General features: G+C 35.5%; 1 pseudogene across 1 annotated transcript; it reads left to right on the top strand.

The window, feature by feature from the left end:
• The first annotated feature begins 317 nt into the window (after positions 1–317).
• LOC107013777 lies at positions 318–1,907 on the top strand (annotated as a pseudogene). The gene is made up of 2 exons (XR_001456152.2): positions 318–548; positions 1,326–1,907. The product of XR_001456152.2 is annotated as a PLAT domain-containing protein 3-like (transcript).
• Positions 1,908–13,465: the final 11,558 nt, after the last annotated feature.

Raw genomic sequence — 13,465 nt, 5'->3', positions numbered from 1 at the left:
TTATACTATACTAAGATCTTATTATCACGAATTTACTTTGTAAATAATTTTCTATCCATATTCCATCTACATGACACTATCAACCAATTAACTTGAAAAAATTATCATCCCGAAATCATGTATATATACTACTTGCAGAATGGTGGAGGTAGCCGCCCATGACTCATATTTTCTTAATTTATTTTCATCCAATTTGCACTTCAAGCTAATAGCCGCCATGAATCACATTTCTTACTTAATTCATCCACTTAATTCCAATACCATATAATATAATAATATTCTCCCCTCTAAACATTGATCCATCAATATAAATAAACTATAGGTATATTACCATACAATCACTCCTACTATCTTTACATCATATTTTCCTTTACCCTCTCACTTAATTTTCAGTTCTATCTAGAGAAAGAAACAACTAGTAATTAACTATAGACAGAAGGAGAACAAAAGAACCAGCCATGGGAGTAGCTCAAGTTAACCAAATGTGGTTACATCTCATGATCATCCTCTTCTCCTTCTCCATCTCCATTTCTTCTATTTCTGGAGCTGTAAGTCACCCTTCTCTAGTTCTAAATGACATAATAATAGACAAATATGTCCTTTAAGTTAGCTTTACCTTGCATTTATGTCTTTTTACTTTGATCGTAGACAAACAGAGACTTCAATATGCATAAATATGTGTCTATAGCGTATTACGGGCAAATTTGCATCCTGCTACATGATGTTCTATGTGCATTATGTCTAGTTAATAGACATATTTATACACTACAATAAAAATGATCTTTAGAGGCATTTAATTCTTAATTGCCGCTAAAAATGTATTTTTAGTGGCAATTGTCACTCTTTGCATATGTCCCTAAAACCTTTAGCGACATTGGTTCTAATGACACTTAACTAATGCCGGTAAAGACTTTAACACTTTTTATTAGTGTCAATATTTAATGCAGCTAAAAGTTATTTTTTACTATAGTGATATATGATATCTTCCTAAATTCATCGTGTCTAATTCTGAAGGTAACATGCTAATTCTAAATTATATATTTCTTCTGCTGCAATTTATATAATGTAGTTTGATTGAGTACAAAGTTTAAGAAATAAGAGAACTTTTGTAATGTCCCAAAATTATTCTTAAAAAGAATAAATCTTTATGGACCCAACTTCGATACAATATCTTTAGTGGCACTAAATATATATTTGTTAAATAAAGAAAAATATTGTTTCTTTTTTAAACTCATTAAAGAAATATGTCATATAAATTAGGACAGAGGGAGTATGCATATATATTTTGCAAAAGCTGATTTGGTAGGAATTGATGATGAATACAGGAATCAAATTGTATATATACAGCTTATGTCCGTACTGGGCCATTCGTAGAGGATGCAACTGACTCAAAAATTACCTTAACTCTGTATGATGCAAGTGGATCTGGAATTAGAATCAACAACCTAGTGGCTTGGGGTGGGCTGATGGGCAATGGTTACAACTACTTTGAAAGGGATAGCAGGGATATGTTCAGTGGTAAAGGCCCATGCTTGTCTGGCCCTATTTGCAAAATGGTGTTAACTTCAGATGGTACAGGAAGAAATCATGAATGGTACTAACTACGTTGAAGTCACATCAACAGGAGACCACAAACAATGCAGCCAACAATTGTTCAATGTGGATCAATGGCTTAGCACCAATCGTTCACCATATCAGCTCTCGGCCACCAGGAACAACTGTAGGCGTTTGTCGGATGAGCAACAGTCGCTTTACCTTACTGAATCAAATAATGTTGTTGATGTGTAATTTGAGAATTTCTTCTCTATCTTTTCAATTTTATGTTATCTCATCATATATGTTCTACCTTTGGATCTAATTTTCAATGTTCTTCGCTTCTAATGTAACTTTGTGAGTTGCTTCTAGCATGTCAACATTTTTCAATAGATACTGATCATGACCACTATAATACATGGGGAACCCCTGCAGCGATCCATGGCCGCTATAGAAGGCTTCCCTGGCATCCAAGGTCGCAATACAAGTCATCCTCCCTCCATTTCGGAACCACTATGGCCAGAAGCCCCCCACTATAAATAGCAAAAACTGGCAATAAAGTCGTCTACATGCCCAAACTTCCATCTCTTCCAAAAGTTAGGCACTCAAGAAATTTATAAAAAATAAAATCAAAGGCATACAAGCAATGTTATCATTTAGGAACCATTGGAAAACAAGAATAATAGTAAATATTTGAAAAGCGGTAGGAATAAAAAGATATGTCCAACAAAAGAACTAGGAATAAGTGTCAACCAAATTCCTCAAGAAGTAACAACAAGATGCGCATGCACATCAATCTACGTCTACAACAGATTCTGCACTAACTTGTTTGTTCTCGCCAATAAGACTTTGAGAAATCTCATTGTCCTGGATCTTCCGTTTATTCTCCATTCGGCAACTTTAGCTTCCAATTCTTTAATCTGGATCTTCACCAATTCGTTCTTCTTCTTCAGCAACTCGATCTCCATTATATTAAGCAGGACGTACGCCTTTATCAGCTGATTTTCTTCCTCAAGCTTCAACTTTAGGTCTATATTTTCCCTTTCCAGTGCTCCAAGTACACCACTGTAAAATTTCACAGTGTTGTCTACTTCATCAAGCTTATGCTTTAGGAACCAAATTTCAAGTTTCCTCGCTTCAAACACAAATTTGTGAGTTGCTTCTAACATGTCAATTTTCATCAATAGATAATCTTTTTCACGCCTCAATGAAGCTATTTTTTTGCCTCTGATCAAGCTCCTTCGCCATAGTTTAACCTTTATAATTGACATGAGAATGAAGAAAGTTATTCTGGAACTAAATACAAACTTAAAATGATTAAATACAACTACACAAATATAGCTATTATTTATAAACATGATTTCATAATAACTTAATGATAGAGTAAGCGGGTAAGTAAGATACATCAGTTATTATAAGTCATTATTTAATTATTTTGAATAAAATTATTGGTAGCTAGGTTTTTCCTATGTAGCATGATGTGATAAAAATAAAGAGTATGATTAGATCTATTAATGGTGCATCTATCATAAGTTTATTAGAATAGTAAAAGTTTCTTTTCAAGGAGTCTTGTAAAGCTTTGCTTGATTAGAAATAAAGTGAATAATCTTAACAATATAATGTAAAAGAAATTGTCATTAGTGTTTTTATCTACAAAGATGTCTTATAGTTTTCCCCTTATTTTCCTTAAATCTTTTAGATTTTTTTTTGTTTACAAAACTTCAAGCACAAAGTTCATAGTATCACATATATTCGATATACAAATTAGGGTCTTAAAAATAATAATCTCACTAAAAAATTTAGGGAAAGCATACCCGATGAGAAGAACTTAGCGAGAGTGTTAGTTGAAAATTTGGTTGCCTCCTTGTCCTAGCCGTCACTAGTAATAGAAAAGTGTAGAGAATATGTGTAACCCTAATGAATGGAGGATCCATTTATAAAAGTCTAGGAATAATCTGGTACGTCCATCATGATGTGACAAACAAAAGTTATTTTTTATTGAAAATAAAGTATGGGCTTTACATTATAACTGGGTCACAGATAAATTAATAAAGAAGTATAACATTCTCTCGTTGGCCCAATGACAGCATAACAAAAATATTTAATATAATATATAGGGAGCTCTAATATATATTAGATGCACATAAAATAAATCTCTTATATATATTATTCATTATACATACCGTAATATGATGACAAACCACTTATGTGAGTTATGGTGGTTAAACATATTTTTGTGCTACAATTTCCCCTTTTTATACTACTTATAACATAATTTTGTCGTTTCTTGTCTTACTCTAGTAAGAAGTTGTTGTACATGTTCATCATCAAAGTTAGTCATTTGGTTTGATTATTTTACTCATTAATGTTATGGGTTTCTTAAATTTTGACATCAAAAATGCATTTGTTATTTATTAAAAGGTTTGTTAACTGATTATCCGCATACTGTGGGTTGGGTGGTAATAACTTTCCAATCTAGTTGAAAATATATTTTTTTAATTAGATTTATTTTTCGGTTCAAAATTTGGGTTATGAAATAAAAATATCCATGTCTCTGTTTATGTCATGACCCTGAACAGTCATGAGGTGATTCCACACTAAACAACATAGTGGTAGAATCAAAGTCTAACCCGATAAAAACCCAACACCAATTAACATAAGCAAAATTCATCATAAATAAAGGAAATAGTGGATCTACTAAGAAATTAAGTACCCATAAATTTGTAACAACTCTAAAAATGAATATGCTAAGTAATGCTTAATGTGTCTAGAATGCCTACGATTAGACCGGGTTCACACGGATTGATGCGCGTAGAACCAGACCTTTGAAACCTTGCTACAGCCAAGCCAACTAACTTGGGGAGTTAGTGGAGCTAGAAAAGGTTGGGTCCAACCAAGTAGGGATCTCGAATACGAAGATTTACTTGAAGGAGTCTTTACCGGACTTAAAAAGGTAAAATCTTAGGTTTGGAGGGTCTAGGGGTAAAATGGTCTTTTTCCCGGCAAAGGGTAGTATCGTAATTACTCTAGATATATAATTAATTATTTAATTAATAAGATGGAGGGGCATTTTGGGGAGAGAGGGCCAAAAATTGGCTCTTCAAGTGAATTCTTGCTCCACCCGGTTTCGAACCTATGTGGAAACAATAAATTAAATTATTTTTAGTGTAAGTTGGTAAATTAATGTAATTAATTTATATTTATTATTTATTAGCTGAGTTAAAATAAAAGGAAATCAGATTTTTAATAATTAAATAAAAACCTTAATTAACTAAGTCCTAAACTAGACTCCTAATCCTAAGAAAACTCTTCTCTCCCACGCTCATCTCTCTCTCTCTCACGTCTCTATCACTCTCACTCACGATTCTCTCTGCCAAATAACTTCAATAAACATTAGGTAAACCAAAGTTATTCACACTTGAAGAACTCACAACGAAAATATAAGAAAACAAACGAAATCAATCACGTAGGCAAAGAGAAGTTTGTCCGTCGAGTTGGTGTTAGTATTGAGGAGGCTTAGACGTGTTATTGGGTGAAGTTTTTGGGCAGCAAGTCAAGAGTTTAACGTCAAAAAGGTATGGGTTTTCTTCTCTCTTGGTCCCTTTCCCAAGAGACCCCTTAAGGTTCATATTATTCGTCCGAAAAACTAGGATTGTTTCCCCTTTTGCATGCCCCTGCCACTAGCTCCCAATGAATCGTAGGTTGGGTATGATTGCTGGTAAATTTAGTTGTACATTACGTTTTCATGATGAATATGATTATGTTTGTGTACTTGAAATCGTATGAAAGATAACCTATGTGTTCCGAAACTATGTGCATGTGTGTGCAAAAATGTGGCAGTGACTATGTGTTCTCGGATTAAGGCTCCGAAATTGATAATGTTTTGGTTGCTACTCCATGTGCATAAACCTATGTAAATCGTGATGTTCATTGAAATGGAAGTGAGGCTGATTTAAGTATCAATCTTTTGGCTAAACGAATCGATGAACAATGCACCCCAAAACGTATTAAATGATCTACATACCCAATGAATTAGAGTGTAAATGTTGAAAGAAGTGAGCTGGAAAATGTGACAAAATTTCCAGCAAATTATAAGTTGTTTTCGGCTAAACACAGATGTATAAATCTGGGAATTTAAATGGGTATAAATAAGGTGAGGTCATTAGGAATCAAACTCGCGACCTCACCCTTGAAAAGCACTAAAATGTGAAAAGGGAATTGGGGTCAAGGGGGATTGATCTTGGATGTGCTGGATGAAAAGCAAAGTCCAAAAATTAATAAAAAAAAAATGGGAGGCGTGGGAATCAAACCGTCGACCTCCAAGCAGCGAGTGGAAGCAAAGCAAAAAAATAAACAAAAAGGAATGTGAGGCGTGGGAATCGAACCCACGACCTCAAAGCTATGAAGGAGAGTAAAGGAGAAAGGAAAAATAAAAAGAAAAGAAAGATGAGGCTTGGGAATCGAACCAACGACCTCTAAGCAGGCTACGAAATAAAAGAAAAATAAATAGAGGCTATGGGGGTTTGATCCCACAACCTCATGGTTTATGCGAATTGGACAAGGAGAATTTAATGAAAAAATAAAAGGGGTTGTGGGGGTTCGATCCCACAACCCCTCGGCCAAGTAAGAGGATATTTCAAGGAGAAAAAATAAAGAGGGAATGTTGATGTTGGGGTTCGATCTAGGGTCCTAATGTTATGTGGACTAAAAATAAAATCAATGAAAAATGTAAGTGTCGTCCAAGGGATTCAAACTTGGGTTCCCTTGCCCAAATTTCGTATTGATACATAAGTCATACGTGAATTAAATGTTCAAAAATAATGCCACCTACTTAGATCAAAATTTTGATCTTGGCATACATACAAGATGCATAAGTCTTGTACTACATAATCTTTGGAAGACATGTATCACTTACACGAACTATGAATGAAGCCTCATGGCTTGTATGTGTAGACCCATAAGTCTAGCATACATTTAAAAATAAGTGAACCTAAGATGTATTCAATGAAATGGTGAAACACTAGAAGGGTTAAGTACGAGTGTAAAATACACTAAATGGCCAAGTGCATTGGCATATGATGAAATGAACAATGAAATGATGAAACCCTAAAAGGGGTTAAGTAAGATTGTGAAACACACCAAATGGCTAAGCGCATTGGCATATGATGAAATGAACAATGAAATGATGAAACCCTAAAAGGGGTTAAGTAAGATTGTGAAACACACCAAATGGCTAAGCGCATTGGCATATGATGAAATGAACAATGAAATGATGAAACCCTAAAAGGGGTTAAGTAAGATTGTGAAACACACCAAATGGCTAAGCGCATTGGCATATGATGAAATGAACAATGAAATGATGAAACCCTAAAAGGGGTTAAGTAAGATTGTGAAACACACCAAATGGCTAAGCGCATTGGCATATGATGAAATGAACAATGAAATGATGAAACCCTAAAAGGGGTTAAGTAAGATTGTGAAACACACCAAATGGCTAAGCGCATTGGCATATGATGAAATGAACAATGAAATGATGAAACCCTAAAAGGGGTTAAGTAAGATTGTGAAACACACCAAATGGCTAAGCGCATTGGCATATGATGAAATGAACAATGAAATGATGAAACCCTAAAAGGGGTTAAGTAAGATTGTGAAACACACCAAATGGCTAAGCGCATTGGCATATGATGAAATGAACAATGAAATGATGAAACCCTAAAAGGGGTTAAGTAAGATTGTGAAACACACCAAATGGCTAAGCGCATTGGCATATGATGAAATGAACAATGAAATGATGAAACCCTAAAAGGGGTTAAGTAAGATTGTGAAACACACCAAATGGCTAAGCGCATTGGCATATGATGAAATGAACAATGAAATGATGAAACCCTAAAAGGGGTTAAGTAAGATTGTGAAACACACCAAATGGCTAAGCGCATTGGCATATGATGAAATGAACAATGAAATGATGAAACCCTAAAAGGGGTTAAGTAAGATTGTGAAACACACCAAATGGCTAAGCGCATTGGCATATGATGAAATGAACAATGAAATGATGAAACCCTAAAAGGGGTTAAGTAAGATTGTGAAACACACCAAATGGCTAAGCGCATTGGCATATGATGAAATGAACAATGAAATGATGAAACCCTAAAAGGGGTTAAGTAAGATTGTGAAACACACCAAATGGCTAAGCGCATTGGCATATGATGAAATGAACAATGAAATGATGAAACCCTAAAAGGGGTTAAGTAAGATTGTGAAACACACCAAATGGCTAAGCGCATTGGCATATGATGAAATGAACAATGAAATGATGAAACCCTAAAAGGGGTTAAGTAAGATTGTGAAACACACCAAATGGCTAAGCGCATTGGCATATGATGAAATGAACAATGAAATGATGAAACCCTAAAAGGGGTTAAGTAAGATTGTGAAACACACCAAATGGCTAAGCGCATTGGCATATGATGAAATGAACAATGAAATGATGAAACCCTAAAAGGGGTTAAGTAAGATTGTGAAACACACCAAATGGCTAAGCGCATTGGCATATGATGAAATGAACAATGAAATGATGAAACCCTAAAAGGGGTTAAGTAAGATTGTGAAACACACCAAATGGCTAAGCGCATTGGCATATGATGAAATGAACAATGAAATGATGAAACCCTAAAAGGGGTTAAGTAAGATTGTGAAACACACCAAATGGCTAAGCGCATTGGCATATGATGAAATGAACAATGAAATGATGAAACCCTAAAAGGGGTTAAGTAAGATTGTGAAACACACCAAATGGCTAAGCGCATTGGCATATGATGAAATGAACAATGAAATGATGAAACCCTAAAAGGGGTTAAGTAAGATTGTGAAACACACCAAATGGCTAAGCGCATTGGCATATGATGAAATGAACAATGAAATGATGAAACCCTAAAAGGGGTTAAGTAAGATTGTGAAACACACCAAATGGCTAAGCGCATTGGCATATGATGAAATGAACAATGAAATGATGAAACCCTAGAAGGGTTAAGTAAGAGTGTGAAACACACCAAATGGACAAGTGCATTGGCATATGATGAAATGAACAATGAAATGATGAAATCAACAATGAAATGATGAAACCCTAAAAGGGGTTAAGTAAGATTGTGAAACACACCAAATGGCTAAGCGCATTGGCATATGATGAAATGAACATTCACGTAAAAAAGGGTGAGTAATTATGAATAGAAAATGTCCTAATGTTAATGAATGTGGTGACAACATGATATGAGGCTAATGCAAAATATGAGAGCAATTTCAAATGAGCCTATGTAAATGTTACCAAAACGTACTCACCTATGAGAGTGTAAAGTTAATGATGGGACCAGTCTTTATGAACACTCTAATGAAAGTATTGAGATTAACACACTTAACACTAATGATGAGATGAGAAATCATCTATTGAGCTATGATGTCCTCATACTAGAAGTCATCTTCCATGACGTATGAGTTGAATGTAATGGAACTCTTAGAGAGCACCGATAGACTAGCTATGAGTGGTGAAGCCTTCTTTGGGGAAGGGCGGAGGTTCACGTAACTCTCGTGAGATGAGACTGTCCAGCATGTTGGGTATGGGTATCCTTATATCTGCTAGTCTTCGAACCTATACTGCGACTATAGGGATCTGGCGGGGTTCAATTCCCATGTACGCTAGCATGTTTTGGGTCACTTTGGACGGTGATTCCACCTCTTTTTAGTGTGGGGGAGACACTGGATTTTATAATGCTCACATGATCTATGTCGGTTAAAGTTAAAGTTCCCCATGAATGAATGAGTCCAGCCTCAAATGATGCACATAATGAATTGAATAATACAAAATGTATTAGGATAGGATAATCAAGAGGTGAGCTAGACTCAAGTAATAACACTAGGTCATTCTTGATCATTGCACAACAAACCCAATGAAAGTCTCAAACTACATCCTAGGTATAGCTGGTGTTCACACTAGCCTATGAATGAAATGAAATGAAGTACGTATGAATGAATGAAGCAGACTCTATGTTTGCTAAAGAAGACTCCCTAGTTGAGGTCCCATATGTTGAGCCCTGATTTTGTGAAGTCTTGATGTCAAGTCCATGATTCCAAGGTCTCATGGCATACGAACGAATGATATGAAAAATTTTATGTGCTATATGAAATATGTTATGTGCTATGTGCAAGATGTTATGTGATGTGTGCAATATGATAAGTATGATGATGCATGTTACTCTCATGGCATGACTTTCCTAATCCAAATTTGGAAAGCTCACTAACTTTCTTAATCCCAATTTGGCAAGTCCACTGACTTGACTTTCCATAATCATGTTGTTAGGAAAGAGATGTTCTTAATCATGCATGTCCTTGGTGTGTGCTTGCATATACCCATGCTTAGTACAAGTGTGCACTAATCCCATACAATTCTACAATTTTAGGTGCAGGCACAGGTGGACGCGAGAGCTTACAGGTTGACGTTCCAGCTATCCGAACGTGGAGCTTTCATCCGGACTTGGTAGGCCCTCATGCTTTCGAGGATGTCTATCGTTATTATCTAGCTTAGATGTAGGCTATAACTAGTGGAGCATGTTCCACTAGTGTTTCTTTCCACTTTTGTTCAGACTTTGTATTGGTGCCGTTTTGGCAAAAATATGTTAATGCAATTATGAACTGTTTCTTTCATTTGATTATTTCTATATTAGATGGTTGATTTGTGAACGCCTATGATGTTAAGTTTAAAATGTTTCGCATGAAATAAGAAACCAAAAAGTAAGAATGACATACGTAGGCTTGTCTGCGACCTCTGAGAGGTCAATGACGCTGGTCTCGTCTGGGGTCTAGTTAATAGTCGTGACAAAATTCAACTTAATCGTCTAAAAACAACAACTGTAAATAGCTCTAAGAACTGAAAGTCATAATACCAAAACTTTTTAAATAAGTCAAACTGAGGATACAACCAGGAAAGCTAAAGATATGGTCCAACAATAATGTATTTGTCCAAAAATATGGACAACCAAATTAGAAGAACACATGGAAGGTCGAAAGATGTAGCTCGCCCTTGGATTCGAGTCACACGTTTCTTAACTGAGGTCTTGGATTAACCTATGGAAGATTCGTCAAAACTTTCAGTAAGGACAAATGTTCTTTGTGCGGGTTGCCAGCATAGTAATGCACATTAGTTGCCATATGAGGAGTCAAAATATAACACTACACCAACAATGATCATTATTGCCGCTAAATATGTATTTTTAGCGGCAATTGTTACTCTTTGTATGTCCCTAAAACCTTTAGACATTGGTTCTAATGACACTTAACTGATGCCGGTAAAGCATTTAGCACTCTTTATTAATGTCAATATTTAATGCTGCTAAAAATTATTTTTGTTGTAGTTATAAGGCCAAAGAACTATTAGAGTTAATTAACTCTGATGCATTTGGACCTGTTAAACAACTCTATATTGGTGGGATGAAATATATATTAACTTTCATTGATGATTTTTCCAGGTATGTATGGATTTATTCTTTAAAGGAAAAGTCTGATACATTTTCAAAATTCAACGAATTTAAAAAGGTTGCTAAAGCATAATCTGGCAAGAAAATTCTTTACCTACGAACTAACAATGGTGGGGCATACGCCTCATATGAATTCTGTAAATTCATTCAGAAGTATAAAATACGTCATCAGCTCATATGTACAAATACGCCACAACAAAATGATGTAGCAGAAAACTAGAATAGACACCTAGCAGAAATTTGTCGGAGCTTGCTCACACGGAAAATATTCCGGGACAAGTTAAATTTGTGGGAAGTTTTGTACATAAAATTATCATTCTCTCGCTAAGACGTCTGCCTCGCTATAGCAACAACTTACATCAATTTAGCGGTCTTAGCACCGCTATAGCATAAGGCTGGTCGCTATAGCAAGATTGACGAAAGTTCAACAACCTCAACCCCAGAAAAAAGGTCTTTTTTACAACATAAACTCTTCTCTTAACCTTTCAACTTATACCTTTCACGCCAAGTTCAAACTCGAGAGTTCTAATTACCCGGATTATATTCTGAAATACCTTATGGATATTTGGTTACAAGTATACATCAAGCAAATCTTAACAAAGGACCTCATCCTTTCCTAAATGGCCTTAGACCTCACATAGTACAAATCTTATCTAAGGGTGGCCTAGCCAAGAATTTCGAAGTTACTAACCGAAAAGTTTTCTAGCCCAAATTTCATCCCTATAGACCTATTCATAAAAATCCGGTCAGGAAAAGGAAAATAAACTCTAGAGATAGAAGTTTTGGCTTCTCATTAACCTCATTCATCCAAGACACAACATATACATTAATATGAAAAACAATAAAATGGAAAATGATAACAATTATATCAGCGATTAAGAAGCTGACCAACTTCACATGAGCATGAAGAAACAGAAAGAGGGTGAAGAACACACAACATCTAATCGTAAGGATTCACCGAGGAAGGAGATAGAGATAGGCAAAAAGGAAAGAGAAGACAACAATCAAGGGGCAACGGTTAGGAATATATCATTCAAACATATGCTCACCGCTCCATACTCCAAAGGGTACAACACATTAGACGAGATCAACACCGGGATGGAGGAAGATATGATGGCGGTTGAGCCAGAAAAACAAATGCATCAGAGGCTCCAGATTCAATAATGAAAGAGGAAGAGGAAATTCACCTTACTGAGGAAGACAAACAAAGGATCTATAAACCATTGACATACTCCATTATTATTATAGTCTTTCGAAAAAAAATTAGTCACCTATACCCAAAAAAATAAATTAAAAACTATGTGGAGAGTCTCTGAGGAAATTATTCTCATAGATTGGGATTTGACTATTACATAGTTAATTTCTATAAAGAAGAGAAAAATGCTTCAACAAGGCCCACGGTTCATCAAAGGATTTTTCCTACCGGTAAAAACATGGCACCCAAATTTCGTAGCTTAGGAAGAAAAAGAAACAAAATTGCCATCTCAATTAGGCTACCTAAGCTGCCCAAAGAGTTTTATGACCACTCGATCCTAGCTAGAGTAGGAAAAAAACTTGGTGCGCTTGTAAAAACTGATGTTTGTACCTTAGAGGTACTAAGAAGAAGCTACACAAGGATACGCATCGAGGTTCCTAGAGGAGTTCTGACTAAAGAACACATTCATATAGGACACCACACTCAATCATTAGTATACGAAGGGTCAAACATACTTTGTTCCACCCGTGGGGTTCTTGGACACACAAATATAACATGTACGATTAAAGGGAAGAGTAAAACACAAAAAATGATACCATATCAAATTATATCACGCCGACTCAGGTAAGTACCTCGAATAAAAAATATTTAAATGTATAAAAGCTTCTAAATCTTCTTCAGAAGCAATCCAAAAACAAAATACTGCAATCACACGCCAAAACCAATTCAAGTGCTTGAACAGGAAGCACCGAAATCATTCAATGCTAACACTGTTCAACATCAACTGGATCTGGGAAAAATTAATGGACTTCATGATTGGTGACTTCAACTCAAATAGTGATGAGTCAGGAAAATAAAAAATAATAAAAATAATAGCAAAAAAAAGAACGAGGCGGTCACTATTTCGGGTACACCTACAATAACCCCAATAGCGACTCCTAAAATGGTTGTTATAAACCCTACCTAAAATTTCAAAATTACCCTTATAGGTCCTACACCAATCATTCCTGACCATTTAAACTTAGAAAGTGCTATGATGGCACTTCCAAGTACGTCACATCCCAACATTTTGGATAAAAATATTGCCCAACAACTCACTAACCCAAGTACGTCACTACCGACTAATAGTATAAATATAAATAAGGAAGGTGTCCCCTTAAAAGCGGATATAACATTAACTTCTTCTCCAAATTTAATTACCAATATTCCT

Source organism: Solanum pennellii, chromosome 3 (assembly GCF_001406875.1).
Source record: "Solanum pennellii chromosome 3, SPENNV200".
Lineage (NCBI taxonomy): Eukaryota > Viridiplantae > Streptophyta > Magnoliopsida > Solanales > Solanaceae > Solanum > Solanum pennellii.
Note: the sequence above shows the minus strand (reverse complement) of the source record. Positions and strands in the feature narration are given on the sequence as shown.